This window comes from Papio anubis, chromosome 9, assembly GCF_008728515.1.
Source record: "Papio anubis isolate 15944 chromosome 9, Panubis1.0, whole genome shotgun sequence".
Taxonomy (NCBI): Eukaryota; Metazoa; Chordata; class Mammalia; order Primates; family Cercopithecidae; genus Papio; species Papio anubis.
This window is the reverse complement of record NC_044984.1, coordinates 23,473,985-23,499,696: the sequence shown is the minus strand read 5'-3', so window position 1 is coordinate 23,499,696 and position 25,712 is coordinate 23,473,985.

Genomic DNA, 25,712 nt, shown 5'->3' with positions numbered 1-25,712 from the left:
AAAAAAAAGCTCTAAGCTTCAGCATGAAGTGCTGAAACTGGTACAAGAGCTAGGCTGTTAATAGCAACCAAATTGATTTTGAACTTCGGGAGATTTGCCTTCCCCCTGACTCTCAAGGCCTGGCTCTGACTTACATTAAAGCTCTTTCTATTTAAATAGACAGAGGCTGTACTGTATGAAAGGAGAAGAGAGAGATATAAGCCATGAATTACAAAAGGACAAATATGTATGCAAAAGCAATTAGGGGCTTTGAGGGAAGAGTATATTTGATAAACCATCCCTAGATAGTAAGTCTGTACTATTCTTGAGAATTTTAGCAAGACATCACAGTTAGGTTGACCAGGCTTTAGTAGTGGAAAACAAATGAATACCCTTAGTTTGATAAAACATTCATGACTCCAGATAACTATATTTCAAGAAGAAGAATGAATTGTATAATTTGCGACATTTTGCTCACTAAGGACATAAATGTTCTAGGAGCCCCCCAAAATACAACTGAAAAATCATTCATAAGACTGTTAGGATATCAATTATGGCATTTCATCAGGAAAACATTGGTGAACCCAGTTTAACATGCTGCATCCTCCTGTCTCAGACCATCTTTTTTGCCTTTGGCGAATCATGCAATTAACATAATAACAATTGATTCAACTATTTTCAGAATATAATGGTTTTTTCATTTATTCATTTACATGAAAGGTATAATGGTATTTCATTATCAGTCAAAATCTCTGCCTTCAAGAAGTCTCCACTTTGTTGAACATGAGGCCAAATTTTCTAGCTTGTTCACCTCAGCGGTCCCTTAAATGGTCAGTAATGCTCTTAGTTCACCTCCCAACGTGGAGATCAGGAATTGACACTCAGGCTGGTTTCCACAGCATAAACACAGTTTTTGAGTAGGCATTCACTTCTTTCGCTTTTAAGGCCATCTTGCTGAGAGGAAAGAGGCTCTTCCTGTCACTGTATCTCTACCTCCACCCCTAGTGTTCCTGCCTTTGACAGGTAGAGAGTTTAGTTGTCACAAGAATTTAGAAAATGAAAGTTGACCTCTCCTTAGAAAATGATTCGAAACCTCTGTTCTAGATACTACCTTTTCTACCTTCTCCCCACTCTTGCTTGTTTTTTTTTTTTTTTTTTAACTTTGGTTAATATGCCATATATAATAAGGAGAGATTAAACCTGTTCAATCTCAAACAACAGAAATCATTTAAAATTTATTAGGTGAAGACAGATTAAAAAAAAAAATGCTCCTTAAAATCCTAACAAGTGTAATTTGGATAAGAAGTGAAAAGCACGTTTTGAGTAAAGTAATGGAGTAATTCTTAAATGTACGGATAATAGCAATTGGATATTAATGACATGATACAGCATCGTGTCTGAAATGAGAAAATAACATCAGGCATTGTGATTTCAAGATTTGGTGATGGCAACAAAATAAGACTTTTAATGCTCTAGGAGTTGTGTGACTAAACCACAATTTGGACAGTCTTTGTGGTATTTAGTTCGGCTTCAATGTGAGCATAACTTTTCTACCACAGGTTAGAACATAATCAGTTGGTAAAACATGACTGATAAGACTGTTCATCAGATTTTGAATTTTTGGCAACAAATGTATTGTTTTCAATTTAAGTAAGTAATGAAAATATATCCACATTGCAAAAACATACACAGAAATACTTGGACTAAAAATGAAAGAACTCCATCGCTTCTGTCCCAAATCACCTTTCTCTCTCTACTCCCATTTCTCACTTTCCTCCCTAAGGAGCAATTGCTACTAACAGTGTGAAGTTTATCCTTTTTATGGAATTTATTTATGTGTGTGTGTGTGCTTGTGTGTGTGTACGTGTGTGTATATACACACAGGCATATAAGTAAAATTTGTTTTTCTCCGATTATATTATTCTGCAATTTGATTTTTTTCACCAATATGTCTAGGAGATTGCTAAATGTTCAGAATATATGCATCTCCATTCTTTCTGACACATCTTATTTCCAATTCTGTGAATATACTGTATACTATAAACTACTTAATCATTCCTCTTAATATAAATACTTGTGTGGTTTGTTGTTTTTCACTCTTATAAGCCATGTTGAAGTGAATATCTTTGCACATTCATATCTGAGTGCATATATAGATATATATTTTGTAAGATCAATTTTAAAGTAGAATAATTCCATTTTTGAAATACAACAAAAAATCTACCCAAAATGCTAACCAATTTACCTATACTGTATGAGTGTTAGTGTCTAAAATATCTATCATTGTCAATACTAGATAGTATAACTTTTAAATTTTCTGACACTCTGATTAGTGATATATGTGTATGTGCATTTATTTGTTTACTTGAATTTCCCTGATTATTAATGATTTATTTTTGTCATTATATAAATACTTTATTTTGTTATTATACACATATATATGCTATGACTTTCTTATGTCTGTCCTTTTCTCATATTTCTACTGGACTGCTTTTTATTATTGCTTGTGAATTTTAACCCCTTGTTGGTTATACAATTTTATCATGTTTGCCTAGTCTGTTATTTCTCTTTTTTCTTGAATTATGGTGTCCAAGCATATAAACATTTAATATCTTTATGCACCCAAATCTGTGGTTATCTTTATGGCTTCTGAATTTGGGTCTTGCCTTATTAAACCTTCACCATACCAAGATTATAATAATATCTTCTCCACATTCTTCTAATATTTTCATTATTTATTATGTAGTTGTTTAATCCATTTTCATTTTTTGTGTATTTTACATAGGTGTCTAACAACTTTTTTTTTTTTTTTTTTTTTTTTTTTTTTGAGACGGAGTCTCGCTCTGCCGCCCAGGCTGGAGTGCAGTGGCCGGATCTCAGCTCACTGCAAGCTCCGCCTCCCGGGTTCACGCCATTCTCCTGCCTCAGCCTTCCGAGTAGCTGGGACTACAGGCGCCCGCCACCGCGCCCGGCTAGTTTTTTGTATTTTTTAGTAGAGACGGGGTTTCACCATGTTAGCCAGGATGGTCTCGATCTCCTGACCTCGTGATCCGCCCGTCTCGGCCTCCCAAAGTGCTGGGATTACAGGCTTGAGCCACCGCGCCCGGCCGGTGTCTAACAACTTTTATACAAATTTTCAGTTTCCAAACACTATGTACTGTTTATTGCCTAATTTCTCCTGATTGTGAATGCAGCCATTTCTAAATGTCTCCGTATGTGTATCTCTTTCTGGTCTCTCTATTCTATCCCATAGGTATGAGTTTACCTCTTTGCTCAAATTATACTATTTAAATGCCTATATTTAAAATTTTGCATTGGTGTACGATAAGGCAATTTCCCAGTATCATTTTTTCTTATAATTTTCTTGGCTATTCTTTTACATTGTCTCTTTTTTTGTGAATTTTTAGATCAGTTTGTCCTAAACTATAACCAATCCTGTTATATTTTTTGCATTCTTTATTAATCAATGTTTGCAGTGATCACAGAGCTTTACCCTTTTTAAATCAACATTAAAATTGTTCTTTAAAAAAAAATCAGTTTTTACTTTCAAAGAACTTAAAATGTAGTTGAAGAAAATAATTTCTAGAAACTCTTTATGAACTGTCTCCTTAGAAGGTCAAGAAAAATATTATCACTTGCCTCAAGATAACTTAAAATAAGAGCATCTCATGTACTCCATAAATATATACACCTACAACGTACCCACAAAAATTAAATAAAATTTTTTTTTTAAAGATCACTTAAAATAGTAGAAGCATTTTTAGTTGAAGTGATTCCTGAAAGCACAGCAGAATCATCTTCACATAGTTCCTCCCTTCTGGAGAGTTTTAAATATCTGGAGAAATGACATCACCGATGTAGCTTCCCAAATATTTATGATGTATCAAATCTGTGAGAACATCTAAATGAATGATTCATTTCATAATGAATAGATTGTGTGTTTGATCACTGATCTTTTTCTTAAAGTTGTTGAATAGGAAGACTATATAGGAAGTCTTCCTACATGAAGCTGTGAACAACTATGGACATAATGCTTCAACATTCTGCCAAAGTTTGGCACATAAAAAGATTCCTTACTCTGCACTTTAAAAGGCAATGGGAAGGGAGAAATTTCCAAGATGACTTGTTCCATCACGTCATACATTTTAAATCCATCAAGCATTCAGACAATAACTACAATTATTCCATTCCCCAAGTGTCCTTACAGAGCCTAATATCTACATACCATATCCCCAAACCAACCATACACATGCATACATATTTTTTAAATAGACAAAGATTTACAGATGCACATATACATATATACATATATTAACACACACATATATATGCTTTGCCACATGCATATGGATACATTGGAAAGAGAAGAGCAAACAAACAAAACAAACAAGCAAAAACAAGGCAAAAAGATAAAAATGCATGCAGAAAAAAATTGTGGGGGAACCATGGGTGCACAGTGAAAGAAAGCATAGAAGAGAACAGATATGCAGGGTAAAGGTGGGGAATGAAAGCAAGAAAACTGTAACAGTGGTAACATCTAATACAAAATGCAACTACATCAGCAAGTATTTTATATGACCTAGATTTTCTTGACCTTCTCACCTTTCAAAATTAAAAGCAGACATAAGATTTGAGAAGGGCCATGTGTTTTTCTAAAATTGCATCTGAGATGAGCTTATTAAGCTTATGAAACTTCCTCATTTGACTAAGAATGAATTCACATGTTTGCTCTAAACGGGTACAATATATCTCCCAAATATAAAACAAAATTGTTTAGAACATTGTTCTATGCATATATGCTGGGATAAAAATACATATTGCTTAAGGAGGGAACATAATGTACAGCATCTAATGTCAGAGAATCATATCTAAATTTTCTTACTTTCAAATGATTTTTTTGATTAAGAAAAAAAAGAAATGCTTTTATCAAGGTTGCCTGCAGTGCAGAAAAAGGCACTTAGTTGGGAAATATTGATATTATTTGAATAATGGGCTTTTACACATTTAGCTCACTATTTATCTATATGATAGAACTTCATTTTGGATACCTGAGAGTAGAATTAATTTCTGAGTTAATGCAGCCAGATCTATAGACAGTCATTCTGGAGGACACCGAGCTTCTGGGATAGCACGCTGTGGGAAATATGCCCCCAATGCACTCATGAAAGGTTAAGTATCATGCAAGTGAGCACATCCAAATTAAGGGGCAACCTTTGGCTAAACGCCAACTTTTATCTTCCTAAAAATAATTTCTATCCATATGGCAACTTGCATCCAAAGTTAATGAAGTAGTGAATGATCATCACGGTGCCATTCATGATTCTTTTTTGCTTTTTTCCCAACAAAAGGAAAGAGACAGGTTGATTGCATTTATTACACAGTTTCAGGAATTAACTACCATAGAAACTCCTTGTTGGTTTTCCTCCCACCACCCATTTACCATTTCTCAGAAATGTGGAGTAATCCTAATATGCTATTTGCCAATGCATGAGGCATGCAGATTTACTTCAGTACTCTTCATTCGTTATTTGGGGATTGCTAGAATCTTCTCAGATTTTAACAGGATGGCAGGTTTTTGTGTACAGCCCCTGGTTAGTTTTTTGTATGTGTGTGTTTTAAATATATGACAGAAATATACAAACATGGCTCTGCTGGACAGAAATCTCCTACTCCTACTGCCTCTTAGCATGGTATGAAGAAAGAGTTTCTTTCAGGGTAGCACAAAGCATTTACCATCGTTTTCCATCAGAAGAATATAGTAAACATAAAACTCAAGAATGCATTGTTTCCAGGGCACTCTCTGTCTCTGACAACTTCATTTTTCAGAATGTAGTGCCATACTGCTCTCCTTCCACTCTAGGCTGAGCTGCAGTACTAGCAATTGTAGACTTCAAAAAAATGTAGGATGAGGGCTGCTGAAAGAATAGAGTGTGATCTCATCAGAAATCAGTCCCAGGAGATGGGTGGAGGGGGTTCTGGGTGAGGTGGTTGTCTTATTCTCAAGCTGTATTTCATGGTAGAGTTGGGTGTGTAGGGGACCGAGTGAAATCTCTTTTCATCTTCTGGCTTAGCTCAGCTGTTTCAGAGATCAATGTGGTTAATATTAATTTTATACAAGATCTTACTAGTTATTAATCATTACTTAGCTCAACAAATATTAATTTTATTCTACTACATTAGTCATTAAAAAGTCAATAGTCTTAGTATTCAGAGTTGTCATGATTTTGTGTGGTTCTGTGTGCCTGCCTGAATACTTTTATATAAAATTAGAAGAGGGAGATGCTGTAACTATTAGCAACTTCCCATGCTAACATAAAGGCTCCACATTTTGTTATTTTAAAAGCCATTTCCCATATCATTTCATTCGATACTACAAACTATCAGCTAAAAATGGCTTGAGGTAATGCAAAAAAATAAAAATAAAAATAAGAAAAAAATAAGGAAATAAGAAAAAAATAAGGAAATAAGAAAAAAGATAAAAGGCATTCAGATTGGGAGGGTAAACATCAAAAAGTATTTGAAGATGACATGATTGTCTATGTAGAAAATCTGAAAATATCAACAAAAATCCAGGAACTAATAAGCAATTATAGCAAGGTTGCAGGATATAAAACTAATATACAAAAGTCAATTGCTTTCCTATATACTAGCAATAAGCAAGTAAACTTTGAAATTAAAAGCATATTACAATTTACATTGGCACCCATAAAAATAAAACACTTAGGTGTAAATCTAACAAAATATGTACAAGATCTATATAAGGAAAACTAAAAAATTCTGATGAAATGTATCAAAGAAGAGCTAAACACATAGAGATATATTCTATGGTCATAGGTGGGAAAACTCAACATTTTCAAGATGTCAGTTTTTCCCAAACTGATCTATAGATTCAATGCAGTCTGAATCAAAATTCCAAAATTATTTTGTGGATATCAACAAAATGATTCTAAAGTTTATGTAGAAAGGCAGAGATCCAGAATAGTCAACACAATTTTGAAAGAGAAGAATAGTCAGAGAACTGACACTACTTGACATCAAAGCTACTAAACAGGTACACTAATCCAGACGGCGTAGTGTTGGCAAAAGAATAGACAAATAAATCAATCGAACAGAACAGAAAACTCAGAAATAGTCCTATATAAACATAGTCAACCAATCTTCCACAAAGGAACAAACACAATACAGTGGAGCCAAGATAGTACTTTCAGCAAATGCTGAAAAAGAAAAAAATAATAATCTAAACACAGGCCTTATAGCATTTACAAAAACTTCACTCAAAATAAATCATATACCTAAATGTAAAATGTATGTATGCATAAAACTCCTAGAAGATGACATGGGAAAAAATCTGGATGACCGTTTGTATTGGGCATGGCAATGACTTTTTTAAGTACAACACCAAAGGCACAATTTGTGAAAGAAATAATTGGTAGGTAGAACTATATTAAAGTTAAAAACTTATACTCTTCAAAAGACATCTCAAGAGAATGAGAAGACACACCACAGACTGGAAGAAAATCTTTGCAAAAGATATGTCTGATAAATAATTCTTAACTAAAATACACAAAGATTCCTTAAAAGTCAACTGTGAGAAAACTAACAACTCAATTTAAAGATAGGCAAAAGACCTGGACAGCTCACCAAAGAAGATATATAGAAGGCAAATAAACCTATACATCTCACCAATACATGTCATCAGAGACTTGCAAATTAAAACAATAATGAAATACCACTACACACCTGTTAGAATAGCCAAAATTCAAAACAGCGACACCACCAGCTGCTGGTGGGGATGTGGAGAAACAGGAACTCTCATTCACTGTGGTTGGGAGTGCAAAATGGTACAGCCACTTTGGAAGACATTTTGGCAGTTTCCTACTAAACTATACATACTCTTACCAATTGCACTCCTTGGTACTTACTTAAATGAGTTAAAAACTTATGTCCATGCAAAAACCTGCACATGGATGTTTATAGCATTCAAATTCATAATTGCCAAAACTTGGAAGCAACCAAATTGTCCTTTAGTAGTTGAATGGATAAATAAACTGTGGTACATCCAGACAATGAAATCTTATTCAGTGTTAAAAAGAAATGAGCTATCAAGCCATGAAAAGACATGGAGGAGCCTTAAATGCATATTACTGAGTAAAAGAAGCCAATCTGAAAAGGCTACATACTGTATGGTTCCAACTATATGACATTTTGGAAAAGGCAAACTACGGAGATATTTAAAAAATCAGTGTGTGTTAGGAAGAGGGAAGGATGAGTAGAAAGAGCACAGATGATTTTTAGGGCAGGGCAACTTTTCTGTATGATACTGTAATGGTGGATACATGTCAGTATACATTTGTGAAAACCTATATACAGCACCAAGAATGAATCCCAGTGTAAACTATGGACTGAGTGATAATGATGTGTCAATGTAAGTTCATTGAATGTGACAAACATGCCACTTTGGTGGGGGATGTTGATAATGGGGGAAGTTGTGCATATGTGGAGGCAAAGGGAAATCTCTGTACTTTTTGCCTAATTTTGCTGTGACCTTAAAAGTGCTCTTAATAAAAGCCAACTTGAGATAAAAATTTTCTCTAGCAAATTAGCAATTTGTTAAAAAATGTAATAACTCATTGATATTCATAATGTGTAGTAAAATGGACAATTTCATAAATCATCCATTGCTGACATTTTTTTCTTCATAATTTTCCATGTTTTGTAATTTTTTCAATAAGTAATGTAATTTTTTTTTTTAAATGGAGTCTTTCTCTATCGCCCAGGCTGGAGTGCAGTGGTGTGATTTTGGCTCACTGCAGCCTCCACCTCCTGGGTTCAAGTGATTCTCCTGCCTCAGCCTCACCAGTAGCTGGGATTATAGGTGCGTGCCACCATGTCTGGCTAATTTTTGTATTATTAGTAGAGACCAGTTTCACCATTTTGGCTGGGCTGGTCTCAAACTCCTGACCTTGTGATCTGCCTGCCTTGGCCTTGAAAATTTCTTAAAATAAAAATTTTTAAGAATGAGTTGAGGTAGAGCATTAAATAATTTGCTGAAGGTCACTTAATTATTGGCTATGCAACTCAGACTGGAAACAAGCTTACCAAATGGTTTCCAGGAACTCAGACCAGAAACAAGCTTACCAAATGGTTTCTAGAGTACTATTCAGTTGTCAAATAATACAAAACTGGAACAAAAAGAATTTTTAGCATAGGGAATGTCCTTTCTCTACTAAATGGTGCAAATGTGGTGAAAATATATATTTCTGCCAGATGTGATCAATAGAAGCAAGAACATAAACATCAGTAACAGATTCTTAAGGGCAGAAGAATGAATGATGTTCTCATGCACACAATTACACAGCCCCTACACGAGTCCCATGCTTTAGGTGACTTTGTTGAAAGCTAAAAACTTTACAGTAAAATCCAATCCAATGTAGGCCATTCTGTTGAAGGCAGAGGTGATGTGCTCAAAATACATGGTCATCTGTTGATAATAATAACTCAGATTTTGGGAATTTTTAAAGGAATGACTTCATAGATTATCCTTCAAGTGAGTGTCCCTAAAAACCATTTCTCCCACCATGGCCTTTGATAGGCACAGAGTATGAGACAAGTAAGTTATTCTCACTAATGAAAGCCTGGAATGATGGTAACTTTATTGTTGATTTGCGGGCAGATCCTTTGGACACTAAATAAACAGGTAGGAAAATAAACATTCTATTATGAAATTAAGAGGTTTAACAGAATTTACTCTTGCCTAAATAAGAGAAAACCCATTTGCACATGTAGCTACTGAAAGGCTTTTCCAAATGAAACAGTTGAACAATGTTTGCCAGAGACCTTAGCACTCTGTTCTGGAACACACAACAAGGATTATCAAAGCCTGAAAAATGTTAACAATGTTTGATGAGGTGTCCTAGGCATCCCTCTTGCCATAGGTTAACCTCAGGAGTCCTCATGGATGTTTTCTCAGTAACATGGGCCCCTGCTGTGCCACTAGACAGTAACTGTACACTGCAAGCCTACATACATTACTAAATAAATTATCCTGCTGCACAGAGTTTTTTTATTTCTCTCCAAAATGTTGGAGACTAACTGCTAACATTGTGTTTCTTAGATAATATTTGTTATAATCCTCTTTTTGACAATAAGCCCATCTTAACATTCCTGGTTAAATTTTCTACCTAAAAATGGGATATTCATGCTATGTACTATGGTAAGTAACCAGTTCAACTACAATCCATTTACATAGAGAGAAAAACAGATGAGAGTAAAATGCATTTTAGGAGACTTCACACTTTTCCTTGTGTTCTTTTCTCTTTCCTCTTGTTTCCTTCCCTCCTTAGCTTCTCAGTTCCCTCTGTTTCTGTGCTTTCCTGTTTCCTACCTAGACCTGTCTCTCGTCTTGTATGCTAAAATCAATTAGTTCTGCTGTAGCTCCTCACCCACCAAAATTTCTACTTCCACTATATCAGCTAGGCCTGACACATTAGGTCATTAGGTTAATTCATATGAATATATAAATGCCTGATAAAACTAATTCTCCAAAGGTTTTTAAAAACTTTGCATTTTAAAAGAGGTGTTTGCTCATTGAAATTAATTTTTAATTATTAAAATACTTGAGTACTGCATTATGTTGAAGAATAACCTTTGTCAAACTATACTCTCTCACCCGACTAAACCACAAAGTCAGAAGAATAATATGTAGAAACCCAATTTTTGAAAAGTTGTCATTAAGCATGTAAGGGAGATAGGCAACCAGGGTCTTCCCTATGCCAGTGAGTAAAAGAAAAGCTGGTATTAAAACCATGCAATTGGAGTCACTTCCAAGATGGCCAAATAGGAACAGCTCCAGTCTGCAGCTCCCAGTGAGATCGATGCAGAAGACGGGTGATTTCTGCATTTCCAACTGAGGTACCTGGTAAATCTCAATGGGACTGGTTGGACAGCGAGTGAAGCCCATGAAGGGCAACCTGAAGCAGGGCAGGGCATCGCCTCACCCAGGAAGTGCAAGGGGTTGGAGGATTTCCCTTTCCTAGCCAAGGAAAGCCATGACAGACTGTACCTGGATAAATGATACACTTCTGGCCAAATACTGCACTTTTGTCATGGCCATAGCAACCAGTAGACCAGGGGATTCCCTCCCATGCCTGGCTCAGTGGGTCCCACACCCACGGAGCCTTGCTCACTGCTAGCGCGACAGTCTGAGACCAACCTGCTAGGCTGAAGCCTGGCTGGGGGAGGAGTGTCCGCCATTGCTGAGGCTTGAGTAGGTAAACAAAGTGGCCAGGAAGCTTGAACTGAGTTGAGCCCACCACAGCACAGCAAGGCCTACTGCCTCTAGACTCCACCTCTGTGGGCAGGGCATAGCTGAACAAAAGGCAGCAGAAACTTCTGCAAATTTAAATGTCCCTGTCGGACAGCTCTGAAGAGAGCAGTGGTTCTCCCAGCACAGCATTCAAGCTCTGAGAATGGATAGACTGCTTCCTCAAGTGTGTCCCTGACCCCCGTGCAGCCTGACTGGGAGATACCTCCCAGTAGGGGCCAACAGACACCTCATATCGGCGGGTGCCTCTCTGGCAAGAGGCTTCCAGAGGAAGGATCAGGCGGCAATATTTGCTGTTCTGCAATATTGGTTGTTCTGCAGCCTCTGCTGGTGATACCCAGGCAAACAGGGTCTGGAGTGGACCTCCAGCAAACTCCAACAGACCTGCAGCTGAGGGACCTGACTGTTAGAAGGAAAACTAACACACAGAAAGGAATAGTGTCAACATCAACAAAAAGAACATCCACACCAAAACCCCATCTGTAGGTCACTAACATCAAAGAACAAAGATAGATAAAACCCCAAAGATAGGGAGAAACCAGAGCAGAAAAGCTGAAAATTCCAAAACCAGAGTGCCTCTTCTCCTCCAAAGGATCATAGCTCTTCACCAGCAATGGAACAAACCTGGACAGAGAATTACTTTGACGAGTTGACAGAAGTAGGCTTCAGAAGATTGGTAATAACAAACTTCTCCAAGCTAAAGGAGCATGTTCTAACCCATCGCAAGGAAGATAAAAACCTTGAAAAAAGGTTAGGCGAATGGCTAACTAAAATAACTGGTGTAGAGAAGACCTTAAATGACCTGATGGAACTGAAAACCGCAGCATGAGAACTTCATGACACATGCACAAGCTTCAGTAGCCAATTTGATCAAGTGGAAGAAAGGATATCAGTGATAAAAGACCAAATTAATGAAATAAAGCAAGAAGGTGAGATTAGAGAAAAAAGAGTAAAAAGAAACTGATGAAGCCTCCAAGAAATATGGGACTATGTGAAAAGACCAAATCTATGTCTGATTGGTGTACCTTAAAGTGATGGGGAGAATGGAACCAAGCTGGAAAACACTCTTCAGCATATTATCCAGGAGAACTTCCCCAACCTAGCAATGCAGGCCAACATTCAAATTCAGGAAATACAGAGAACACCACAAAGATACTCCTCAAGAAAAGCAATCCTAAGACACACAATCATCAGATTTGCCAAGGTTGAAATGAAGGAAAAAATGTTAAGGGCAGCCAGAGAGAAAGGTTGGGTTACCCACAAAGGGAAGCCCATCAGACTAACAGTGGTTCTCTCAGCAGAAACCCTACAAGCCAGAAGACAGTGGGGGCCAATATTCAACATTCTTAAAGAAAAGAATTTTCAACCCAGAATTTCATATCCAGTCAAACTAAGCTTCATAGGCGAAGGAGAAAAAAAAAAAATCCTTTACAGACAAGCAAATGCTGAGAGATTTTGTCACCACCAGGTCTGCCTTACAAGAGCTCCTGAAGGAAGCACTAAACAAGAAAAAGAACAACCAGTACCAGCCACTGCAAAAACATGCCAAATTGTAAAGACCATCGATGCTAGGAAGCAACTGTATCAATTAACGGGCAAAATGACCAGCTAACATCATAATGACAGGATCAAATTCACACATAACAATATTAACCTTAAATGTAGATGGGCTAAATGCCCCAATTAAAAGACACAGGCAAATTGGATAGAGTCAAGACCCATTAGTGTGCTATATTCAGGAGACCCATCTCACATGCAGAGACACACATAGGCTCAAAAAAAAGGGATGGAGGAAGATCTACCAAGCAAATGGAAAGCAAAAAAAGGCAGTGGTTGCAATCCTACTCTCTAATAAAACAGACTTTAAACCAACAAAGATCTAAAGAGACAAAGAAGGCCATTACGTAATGGTAAAGGGATCAATGCAACAAGAACTAACTATCCAAAATACACGTGCACCCAGTACAGGAGCACCCAGATTCATAAAGCAAGTCCTTAGAGACCTATAAGGAGACTTAGACTCCTAAACAATAATAATGAGAGACTTTAACACCCTACTGCCAACATAAGACAGATCAATCAGACAGAAGGCTAACAAGGATATCCAGGAATTGAACTCAGCTCTGCACCAAGCGGACCTAATAGACATCTACAGAGCTCTCCACCCCAAATCAACAAACAGAATATACATTCTTTTCAGCACCACATCACACTTATTCTAAAATTGACCACATAATTGGAAGTAAAACATTTCTCAGCAAATGTAAAAGAACAGAAATCACAACAAACTGTCTCTCAGACCACAGTGCAATCATACTAGAATTCAGGATTAAGAAACTCACTCAAAACTGCACAACTACATGGAAACTGAACAACCTGCTCCTGAATGACTACTGGGTAAATAACAAAATGAAGGCAGAAATAAATACGTTCTTTGAAACCAATGGGAACAAAGACACAATGTACCAGAATCTCTGGGACACATTTAAAGCGGTGTTTGGGGGGGGGAAATGTATAGCACTAAATGCCAACAAGAGAAAGCAGGAAAGATCTAAAATCGACACCCTAACATCACAATAAAAAGAACTAGAGAAGCAAGAGCAAATAAATTCAAAAGCTAGAAGAAGACAAGAGATAACTAAGATCAGAGCAGAACTGAAGGAGATAAAGACACAAAAAAAATTCAAAAAATCAAAGAATCCAGGAGTCAGTTTTTTGAAAAGATCAACAAAATAGACTGCTAGCAAGACAGAAAAGAGAGAAGAATCAAATAGATGCAATAAAAAAATGATAAAGGGGGTATCACCACCAATTCCACAGAAATACAAACTTCCTTCAGAGGTTACTATAAACAGCTCTCTGCAAATAAACTAGAAAATCTAGAAGAAATTTAGAAATTCCTGGAGACATACACCCTCCCAAGACTAAACCAGGAAGAAGTTGAATCTCTGAATAGACCAATAACAAGTTCTGAAATTGAGGCAATAATTAATAGCCTACCAACCAAAAAAAGTCCAGGACCGGACAAATTCACAGCCGAATTCTACCAGAGGTACAAAGAGGAGCTGGTACCATTCCTTCTGAAACTATTTCATCAATAGAAAAAGAGGGAATCCTCGCTAACTCATTTTATGAGGCCAGCATCATCCTGATACCAAAGCCTGGCAGAGACACAACAAAAAAAGAGAATTTTAGACCTATATCCCCGATAAACATTGATGTGAAAATCCTCAATAATATACCAACAAACTTAATCCAGCAGCACATCAAAAAGCGTATCCACCATGATCAAGTCAGCTTCATCCCTGGGAGGCAAGGCTGGTTCATCATACACAAATCAATAAACGTGATCCATCACATAAACAGAACCAAAGTCAAAAACCACATGATTATCTCAATAGATGCAGAAAAGGCCTTTGGCAAAATTCAACAGCCCTTCATGCTAAAAACAGTCAATAAATTCAGTATTGATGGAACGTATCTCAAAATAATAAGAGCTATTTGTGACAAACCCATAGCCAATACCATACTGAATGGCAAAAACTGGAAGCATTCCCTTTGAAAACCAGCACAAGACAAGGACGCCCTCTCTCACCATTCCTATTCAATATAGTGTTGGAAGTTCTGGCCAGGGCAATCAGGCAAGAGAAAGAAATGAAGGATATTCAATTAGGAAGAGAGGAAGTCAAATTTTCTCTGTTTGCAGATGACATGATTGTATATTTAGAAAACCCCATCGTCTCAGCCCAAAATCTCCTTAAACTGATAAGCAACTTCTGCAAAGTCTCAGGATAGAAAATCAACGTGCAAAAATCAAAAGCATTCCTATACACCAATAACAGACAAACAGAGAGCCAAATCATGAGTGAACTCCCATTCACAATTGCTACAAAGAAAATAAAATACCCAGGAATCCAACTTACAAGGGATGTGAAGGACCTCATCAAGGAGAACTACAAACCACTGCTCAACGAAATAAATGAGGACACAAACAAATGGGAGAACATTCCATGCTCATGGATAGGAAGAATCAATATCATGGAAATGGCCATACTGCCAAAGGTAATTTATAGATTCAGTGCCATCCCCATCAAGCTACCAAAGACTTTCTTCACAGAATTGGAAAAAAACTAAAGTTCATATGGAACCAAAAAAGCACCTGTATAGCCAAGACAATCCTAAGCAAAAAGAACAAAGCTGGAGGCAACATGCTACCTGACTTCAAACTATACTACAAGGCTACAGTAACCAAAACAGCATGGTACTGGTACCAAAACAGATATACAGACCAATGGAACAGAACAGAGGCCTCAGAAATAATGCCATACATCTACAACCATGTGATCTTTGACAAACCTGACAAAAACAAGAAATGGGGAAAGGATTCCCTGTTCAATAAGTGGTGCTAGGAAAACTGGTTAGCCATAGATAGAAAGCTGAAACTGGATCCCTTCCTTACACCTTATACAAAAATTAACTCAAGATGGATTAAAGATTTAAATGTAAGACTTAAAACCATAAAAACCCTAGAAGAAAACCTAGACAATACCATTCAGGACATAGGTATGGGTAAAGACTTCATGACTAAACCAAAAGCAAGGGCAACAAAAGCCAAAATTGACAAATGGAATCTAATTAAACTAAAGAGCTTCTGCACAGCAAAAGAAACTATCATCAGAGTGAACAGGCAACCTACAGAATGGGAGAAAATTTTTGCAATCTACCCATCTGACAAAGGACTAATATCCAGAATCTGCAAAGAACTTAAAAAAATTAACAAGAAAAAAAACAAACAACCCCATCAAAAAGTGGGCAAAGGATATGAATAGACACTTCTCAAAAGAATACATTTATTCAGCCAACAGACACATGAAAAAATGCTCATCATCACTGGTCATCAGAGAAATGCAAATCAAAACCACAATGAGATACCATCTCATGCCAGTTAGAATGGTGATCATTAAAAAGTCAGGAAACAACAGATGCTGGAGAGAATGTGGAGAAACAGGAGAAACCCTTCCTTCTCCCCAGGTTCCAGACTCACTTTCACAACTGCTTGCTAAACCTCTCCTTTATTCTTGTCTCCCATGTCTACTAGCTGCAAACTTTTACCAATGTTACCCACACAAGATCATTTAGACCCACCTATTTTATCATCATCACCCTACTTCGTGCCATTTTTTATCTTACTCCAAGGCTCTTCTAACAGCCCCCAAACTGGGTACCTCCATACCCAGTCTGGAATATTCTATACATGGGAGATAATGGCTTTCCATGAGATTGCCCAAAACACAGGCTCCAGATGACCCACTGAGGTAGGACAAACTCTGTGGAAAGATGTTCAAAGCCAGATTTGGTCCCAAATACCTTTACAGTTGTTTCCCCACACTTATTTTCTCTATCCTCTGGCAACCAAACTAGACTGACTCCACCCTGTTGCTAAACAGAATTTTTCCCATTGGTCATTTGCTCATTCTCCCCTGACCCAGGCCCCCTCTGTTATTTTTGCATGTTGAAATCCCATGTATCCTCTAAATTACTGCTCAGTCTTTAGAGCTTTTTCTGATATACTCAATTAGATGGAAAAATCTCTCCTTTACGTTCTTAAATACTTTTTTACATTTCTGTAAAATTAGCATTTTGATTTATTATTAGTATTTATATACTTCAATGAGATTACAAACTCTTTGAGAGAAGCTATTGTATTTTACTTGCCTTTCCACTAACATTGTGTTTTACAAAGTAAAGAGCTCAATATATATTAGAACTGAGATGAATTAAATTTGACATATTTCTCTGATTTGGCTTCTACTTGCATGTAACTTTTTTTGAGTTCCATGTGTTGTCTTGAGAAACAGTATTTTCATTATACAAATTTTAAAATAAATATAGAATGTGACATTTTCTCTCCTTTCTCTCTTTCAATGATGATATGTATTCAAAGATGTTAATTCCTGTGGGGGCAAAACTTTGATGGTGTTCCTGGAAGCCAAAGTTTCTTGAAAGAAGTTCCAAACATGCAATTGTCTGTCTCTATGACTGGAAGTAGATTTGAGGCTCAGCAGGGTGTCATCACAATTTTTTAAAAGATGATATATTTGAAACAAAATATTTAAGTTATAATAGTCTGGTGTAAAAAACAATTCCTTTTTCTTTCCCTACAGCCATCATGTATAACACTCTTCTTATTTCTGATAACTTACACATTTTCTGCTTTTGCATTAAAGAAATGTGTCTTAATACACATAATCTTGCCCTCCTGGAGAAGTAGACTGAATTTGTCTAGGTGTTCTAAGAAAGCATACTGCGTATTTGGCCTATTTGTGGCATAAGTAGAAAACTACCACTTACAAACGCTGCTATTGTTACCTTCAAAAAAAAGAAAAAAGAAAGACATAAAAGAAAGAAAAAAGACTGTTTCAAAATTTACTTGGACTATGAATGCATGGGCTCCATTTCCTGAAGTGTAGAGTGAATATAGACAGTTACATAAATAATGAAAGTTACAGTAAAACCTGTGTCCCGCTAATATTCTCTTGATATTAAACAAGGGCAGTTTTGTCTTTAAAATACTAACCCATTTATTCTTATAACATTCAATCTCTTCTAGGAATTTCAACTGCTTTTGAACTTATAGATTGTTTCAGATTATTCACAGTAAGTGGCCTGTTTCTCCTGGAGTTTCTTTGAATTGAGAAGCCCCCCAGGGATGCCAGAGGAGAAGGGAAAGGAAACAAACCTGACTCACCACCGTCTAGTTAGGTTACAGTTTAAAGTGAGTAATGAAGCTGTGTGACCAGCAGCGTGACCTTCAGCTGGTAAGTGCTCCTTGTGGATTTACAGTTAGGAGCCTTTTAATTCATGTTCTAGTCTTGTCCAATATGGGACTTAATTAATCCCTCTGTCTTTTTGCAGCCTAACTTGGAACAATAAAATGAAACACCTTCTAGAGATGCTATATGGCTTTAATTCCATAGATCCATGGTTTGCTAAATCTCAACATTCAAATGTATTAACCTCTCTGATTGATACTGTTTTTTGGGGTGGTGATTATTTTTATATAGGTCTATACAAATCTGGTGTTATTGTCTGTATGACTTTTGTTAAATCATGCTATTTTCACTCTGACATGGTCTCACTATTTTAAAAGGGAAAATGCTGAAGAGTTTAGAATAATGTTTTTTCCCCTTGGCTCACAATAAAACCAATGTGAAAGAACGGATACAATCTTGTCTTAAATAATTATATTGGCTAAGGTCCAGTTAGGTGAAGAATATTCATTCCTAATCATTCAAATGGCAAGAATTTCCTCTTCATTCAGCTGCAGAGGCTGGAGTTCAGTTTCCTTGGAAGGGAATTTGTATTAGTATAATGTTTTAGGAGCATCCATTATTTTCAGATAGAATTACCTGAATGTAAATAATTCCAACGGAGAGACAGAAAAATAGCAATGTACGAATACTGAAGTTTAGGAATAGTTATTCCCCATATTCTCTGGATTTGGTAACAATCTATGCTTATGATCAGTATACCTCAAGGGAGATTAGTCTAGTAATATTTATTGAACTTTCAAAGTGCTTGGGAGTGACAGTCAGAGGAGAACCTGAGAACATGATTCCTGCGTTCAAGTGTCTTTCTTAAAAAAATTATAAGATCTGTTGAGGTTGCTCCATGTATTTTCATTTGATATGATAGTGTCCTAGAAAGCTATATGTAAATTTGTGGTTCTGCAGATTAAATCTGGCTGTCTTATGTTGTTTCAATAAAATCTTCTTACCTGCTTTACGTTTTTATTTGTTGGTCCAAGCAGATTCATTAAGGTTTGAGAATTCAGTGATAGAAAATTGTTTCAAAGTACATGAAACAAGTACTTCATCACAGTTCTCCCAGTTCTGAGAGGTATGGTGAGCTTAAAAAGAAATAGAGATGTTCTCAGTTTGCTTCAGAAAACAATCTTGCACTAAGTAAACTACCCATTTCACATTTCTCAAATCCAGCGTTTGCTCAGTTTGTTTTGTTGACACTAGGCACAGATCCCCTCCATGGGTAAGCTGTTGAGAAGTCCCTCGAGGTAAGCGAGCTGCTCCCTGCCATCTTCTAAGTGATTGATTCTCCTCTTACTGCAGCTCACTGTGGCTGTGATCATGGCTCTCACCTCCCCAAGAGAAACTGCCTGAGCTGTAGCAACCAAAGTTGGGACAGAAGTACAGTTAGTACCACTTTCCCCAAAAGATGGGACACCCACTATGGATTCATGAACTCCTCCTCATGTCAGAACGCAGATTATAAAGCTGAATATCTTGTAAGGGCGCCACACTGTGTGCTAGGATGTCAACTCCTTCTCACTGACTCAGGGAGGACATTCTCTCTCTTTATACTTATGGTAAGAAAGGTATGCCTGGGCTATATTGCAAAACCTTTATGTCTCTATAAAGGGCATTCCCACTTTTTTGAGTTTAGTCTTCCACTGAGGGACAAAAGATGCTGAACAAGATCAAAGGGACGAGGCTGCATGGAATTCTCAAAGCTTCAGCTTTCATAAGTAGTACCTAAGGTTGCTGAATTCTATCTTAGTTTTATTTTTAATTTTTAAGGAACCTCTGTATTGTTTTCCATAATAATTGTATCAACATAAAATCTTACCAAGAGTGTACAAGGGTTCCCTTTTCTCTACATTCTAGTCAATACTTGTTATCTTTTGTCTTTTTGAGAATAGCCATTATAACAAATGAGGTAAAATCTCATTGTGGTTTTGATTTGCAGTTTCCTGACGATTAGTGAGGTGAAACATTTTTATCATATACAGGGCCTCCTCGACTTACAAAGGAATTCTCTTCCAATGAATTTGTCATAAGTTGAAAATATTGTGACTTGAAAATGCTTTTAATACATGTAATCTGCCAAACATCATAGCTTAGCTTCGCCTACCTTAAATGTGATCGGAATACTGATATTAGCATTCAGTTGGGCAAAATTATTGAATGCAAAGCTTATTTTATAATAAAGTTATTATAAAGAATTTCACATCAAAATTCAAAATTCTAAGTACAATCTCTACTGAATGTGTATTGCTTTTGTACCATCATAAAGTTGAAAAACCAAAAGTTGAACCATTGCAAGCTGGGACTGTCTTGCACTTGTTAGTCATTTGTATGCCTTTTTTTGAGAACTCTATATACAGTTCATTTGCCTATTTTTTATAAGGTTACTTGTTTTCTTCCTACTGAGTTGAGTTTCTTATACGTTTTGAATATTTACCTCTTATCAGATATGTGGTTTGCAATTATTTTCTCCCATTCTATTCTTCACTCTTGATTGTTTTCTTTTCTGTGCGGAAGTTTTTAGTTGAATGTAATTTCATTTGTCTATCTTTCCTTTTGTTTCCTGTGCTTTTGGGGTGATAACCAAATAAGCATTGCCAAGACCAATGTAATAAAGATTTTTCCCTATGTTTTCTTCTGGTAGTTTTAAAGCTTCAGATCTTATGTTTAAGTCTTTAGTTCATTTGGAGTTATTTTTTGTATGTGGTGTGAGATAAGGGTTTAATTTCATTCTTCTGCATGTGAATATCCAGTGTTTCAACTGCATTTGTTGAAGAGACTATCGTTTTCCCATGTGCATTCTTGGTAAATTTGTCAACAATCAGTTGACAATAAGTGTGTGGATTTATTTCTGGAGTCTTTATTCTGTTCCATTGGCCTTTATATCTGTTTTTTATGTCAGTATTATACTGTTTTGTTTACTGTAGCTTTTTAGTACAGTTTGAGATCAGGATGCATCACTGCTCCAGTTTTGCTCTTCTTGCTCAAAATCGCTTAGGCTATTTGGGGTCTTTTGTGGTTCCACATACATTTCAGAATTGTTTTTCTATTTCTGTGGAAAATGCCATTGGAATTTTGATAAGATTGCATTCAATCTGTAGGTGATTTGGAGTAGTATGAACATTTTAAATATTAATTCTGCCAATCCATAAAATATCTTTCCCTTTACTTGTGTCTTTCCTTAATTTCTTTCATCAGCATTTTATAGTTTTCAGTGTACAGATCTTTTACCTCTTTGGAAAAATTCTATTCCTAAGTATTTTATTCTTTTTGATGCTATTGTAAATAAATTTTTCTTAATTTCTTTTTCAAATAGTTCGTTTTTAGTGAATAAAAACACAGACAATTTTTGTATGTTGATTCTGTATCCTGCAACTTAACTGAATTCATTTATCAGTTCTGAGTTTTCAGATGGAGTCTTTAGAGTTTTCTATATTTAAGATCATGTCATCTGCAGACAGAGACAATTTTACTTCTTTCTTTCAAATTTGGATGCCTTTTATTTCTCTATGTTGCCTAATTACTCTGTCTAGGACTTCCAGTGCTATGCTAAATAGAAGTACAAGAGTAAGCATCTTTGTCTTGTTCCTAGTCTTTTAGGAAAAGCTTTCAGGTTTCAACTTTTACCACTGAGTATACTGTTAGTGGTAGGCTTTTCATACATTGCCTTCATAATGCTATAGTATATTCCTTCTATACCTAATTTGTTGAGAGTTTTTTTTTTTTTTATCATGAAAACTGTTGAGTTTTGTCAAATCATGCTTTTTCTGCATCTGTTAAGATTATCATGTTTTTATCCTCCTGGCAATGTGGTACGTTACATTTATTGATTTCAACATGTTGAACTATCCTTGCATCCCAGGGATAAATTGCATGCGTATGATCATGGTGTATGATCCTTTCAATGTGCTATTGCATTCGATTTGCTAGTATTTTGTTGAGGATATTTGTTCTAATGTTCATCAGGAACATGGGCCTGTAAATTATTTCACTTGTAGTGTTCTTGTCTAGCTTTAGTATCAGGGTAATGCTGGCCTGATAAAATGAGTTTCAAAGTGCTTCCTCTTCTTCAATTTTTTGGAAGAATTTGAGAAGCATTAGCATTATTTCTTCTTTAAATATTTATTAGAATTAATTAGTGAAGCTATCAGGTCCTGGATTTTTCTTTGTTGGGAGATTTTTGAGTACAGATTCAATTTCCATACTCATTATTGGTTTGTTCAGATTTTCTATTTCTTTGTGATTAGGTCTTTGCAAGTTGTATGTTTCTAGGAATTTATTCATTTCTTCTAGATCACTGTGTTCTTCAGAATTTTTGGTTGAGTCTTGATTATGGTTTCAATATCTTTGAATTTTTCATTTTCTTCATGTAATTTTCCTCATTCTCTTTAGTCATTTGTGTTCTCTTACAGCTCACTGAGCTTCTCTAAAATTATTATTTTAAATACTTGTCAGGCAGTTTATAGATCTTCATTTCTTTTGAGTTGGGTATTTGTGCTTTATTCCATTATTGGTGTAGTATCATGTTCTTCTGCTTATTTGAGATTCTTGTGGGTTTGCATTGGTGTCTGTGCATTTTAATAAGTAGACACCTCTTCCAGTCTTTGCAGGCAGACTTCAGCAAGGAAAGCCCTTTGCCAATCATTCAATTCAGAGATTCCATCTACAAAATACAAGCAAATCAAATGCAGCAGCCACTCATGGGCACATGCTGCTGGAATCCTTGGACTGGCTGGCTTGGTGGATGGGTCAGTGGGCAGGTGGGCCTGGTGCCTGAATCCACGAAGGCCAACCTGGTATCTGGGTTGTAGGAGATGTCCTGGAATATGCGTCTGTGGGGACCGTCTAGAGCCTGGAGTTGTGGGGACTGGCTGAGAATTGAGGTGGGCCTGGAGCCTAGGGCCACAGTTTTCAGCCTAGCATCAGGGTTCTCTGGGGCAGACCTGGTAAGATTAAGACAGTCTGTAGCAAAGCTGGATACTTATTTTACTCTTCTTCCCCCACATGGAGGGCATCTCTGTCCACACTGTATGGGTTCGGGTTGGGGGAGGAATTACACGAATAATGTAAAACTGTCCTTTCTACATCTTCAATGTATCTTTTCTTACTTCTGTATTCTACCCATCTGCTGTAATCACTGTCCTGAATTCCTTAGCTCTTGTGAAGGTATTTTTATATGTGAAAGGTTGTTCAAATTAATGTTTCTGTGAGAGGAAGAGCATTGGAAATTCCCATTCCATCATCTTGCTGTTGCTATAACTCTCCCCAGTTATAAGGAGCTTTTTGAAGGGAGAATAATTTGATCACTTGCAGAAACCATCTATAGCAACCTTAAGTGATATATGTATAAAGTGTCTGTCACCTGGAAGTTGCATAATCAGAGGAAGATACTGATCCAAGAAGTAAATGAAGCAGATGATAGAATCAGCAGAGGGAAGTGATGTGATGAGAAGAGTAAAGATTCAAAATTGACTCAAAACCACACTAAAAACTTAACTCAAAGTGGATCATAGGCACAAAGGTAAAACCTAAAACTACAAAAATTCTAGAAGAAAACATTAGGGAATTTTTTGTGACCTTGAGTTAAGCAAAGATTCCTTAGGATATAAACATCACAAATCATAAATGAAAAATTTATAAATTAGATTTCATCTAAATTAAAGTCTTTTGTTCTTTTTGAAAGACATTGTTGAGAAAATGTAGAGTCAAACCACAGAGTGGGGGAAAACGTTTAAAAATCATATGTTTGATAAGGAACCAAAATCTAGAATACAGAAAGTGTTCTTAAATCTTAATAATAAGAAGGCAAACAGCTCAATTTCATTAAATGGGCAAAAGATTAGAATAAACATTTCCCCAAAGAAAACATGCAGATGGAAAAATGCACATGAAATTATGCTCAATGTCATTATTCACTGGAGAAAGTTAAATCACAATGGGATACTACTACACACCAGTTACAATGGCTAAATTATTAATAAAGAATGACCATACCAAGTGTTGGCAGGAATGTGGAGCAACTGGAACTCTTATACACAGCTGGGGAGAAAGCAAAATGCTATAACCAATTTGAAAAACAATGAAGCAGTTTTTTTACAAGGATAAGCATATACTTAATATGTGACCCAGGAATTACACACCTAAGTTTTTGCTGAAGAGAATCGAAAGCATATAACCACATAACGACTTGTATAAATGTTTATAGCACCTTTATTTATAATGGTCAGAAACTGAAAACCAATTTCATCAGCTGGAAAATAGATAAACAAATTATAGTATATTTATACAATAGGATATAACTCAATAAGAAAAAGGAACAAACTACCAATGTATATAATGTGGGTGGAAAAAAAACAGATATTAAAAAATATACACTGTAAGATACCAGTTTTTTTTTAAATTCTGAAAAAGGCAAAATATAATCAGAGAAATCAGAACAGTGGCTACCATGATTCAGGGTATAGAGAAAGAGGGTTGACTGCAAAAGGGGCGTGAGAGGACTTTTTGGAGTGATGAAAATGTTCTGTATTTCAATTAGGATGGTGGTCACATAACTGTACACATTGGTCAAGAATTATCAAATTTGATAAAATTTGGTTAATTTTACTGCCTGAAAATTATGCTTAAATAAAATTCAGTTTCCTGAATTGAAAAACAAAAATCAGTGAGGAAGGGATTAAAAGAGACTAATGTGGACACTGTCATGTTCTACGTTGAGGGAGATAGCATGCCACAATACTGAAAAATACCATGGTCAGGTGCTGGGAAAACTGGATGTCCACATGCTGAAGAATGAAACTAGACCTCTACCTCTCACCATACACAAAAACCAAACCAAAATGGATTAAAAACTTCAATATAAAGACCTGGCACTATAAGACTACTAGAAGAAAACATCAGGGGAACACTCCAGGATGTTGTTCTGGGCAAACATTTCTTGAGTAAGACTTCAAAAGCACAGGAAACAAGGAGAAATGGAGAAATGGGATCACATCAAGCTAAAAAGTTACACAGTGAAGGAAGTAAAAGAAAGTAAAAAGACAGCCCACAGAATTGGAGAAAATATTTGCAAACCAGTCATCTGACAAGGGGCTAACAACCAGGGTATACTAGAAGCTCAAAAAGCTCAGTGGGGGGTAAAAAAACAGATAATCCAATTTTAAAATGAGCTAAAGATCTGGACTAGATATTTCTCAAGAGACAATATACAAATGGACAAGAGATACATGAACAAACACTCAATAGCACTAATCATCAGAGAAATGCAAATCAAAACTACACTGAGATATCATTTCACCCCAGCTAAAATGGCTTATATCCAAAAGACAGGCAATAACAAATGCTCTGGGGATGTGGAGAACAGAGAATCCTCGCCACTGTTGGTGGGAATGTAAATTAGTACAACCACTATGGAGAGCAGTATAGAGGTTCCTGAAAAAACTCAAAATAGAATGACCATATGATCCAGCAATCCCACTTCTGGGCATATATTCAGAAGAAAATAAATCAGTATTTCAAAGAGATAGCTCCACTCCTGTATTTATTACAGCACTATTCACAATAGCCAAGATATAGAAGCAACCTAATTG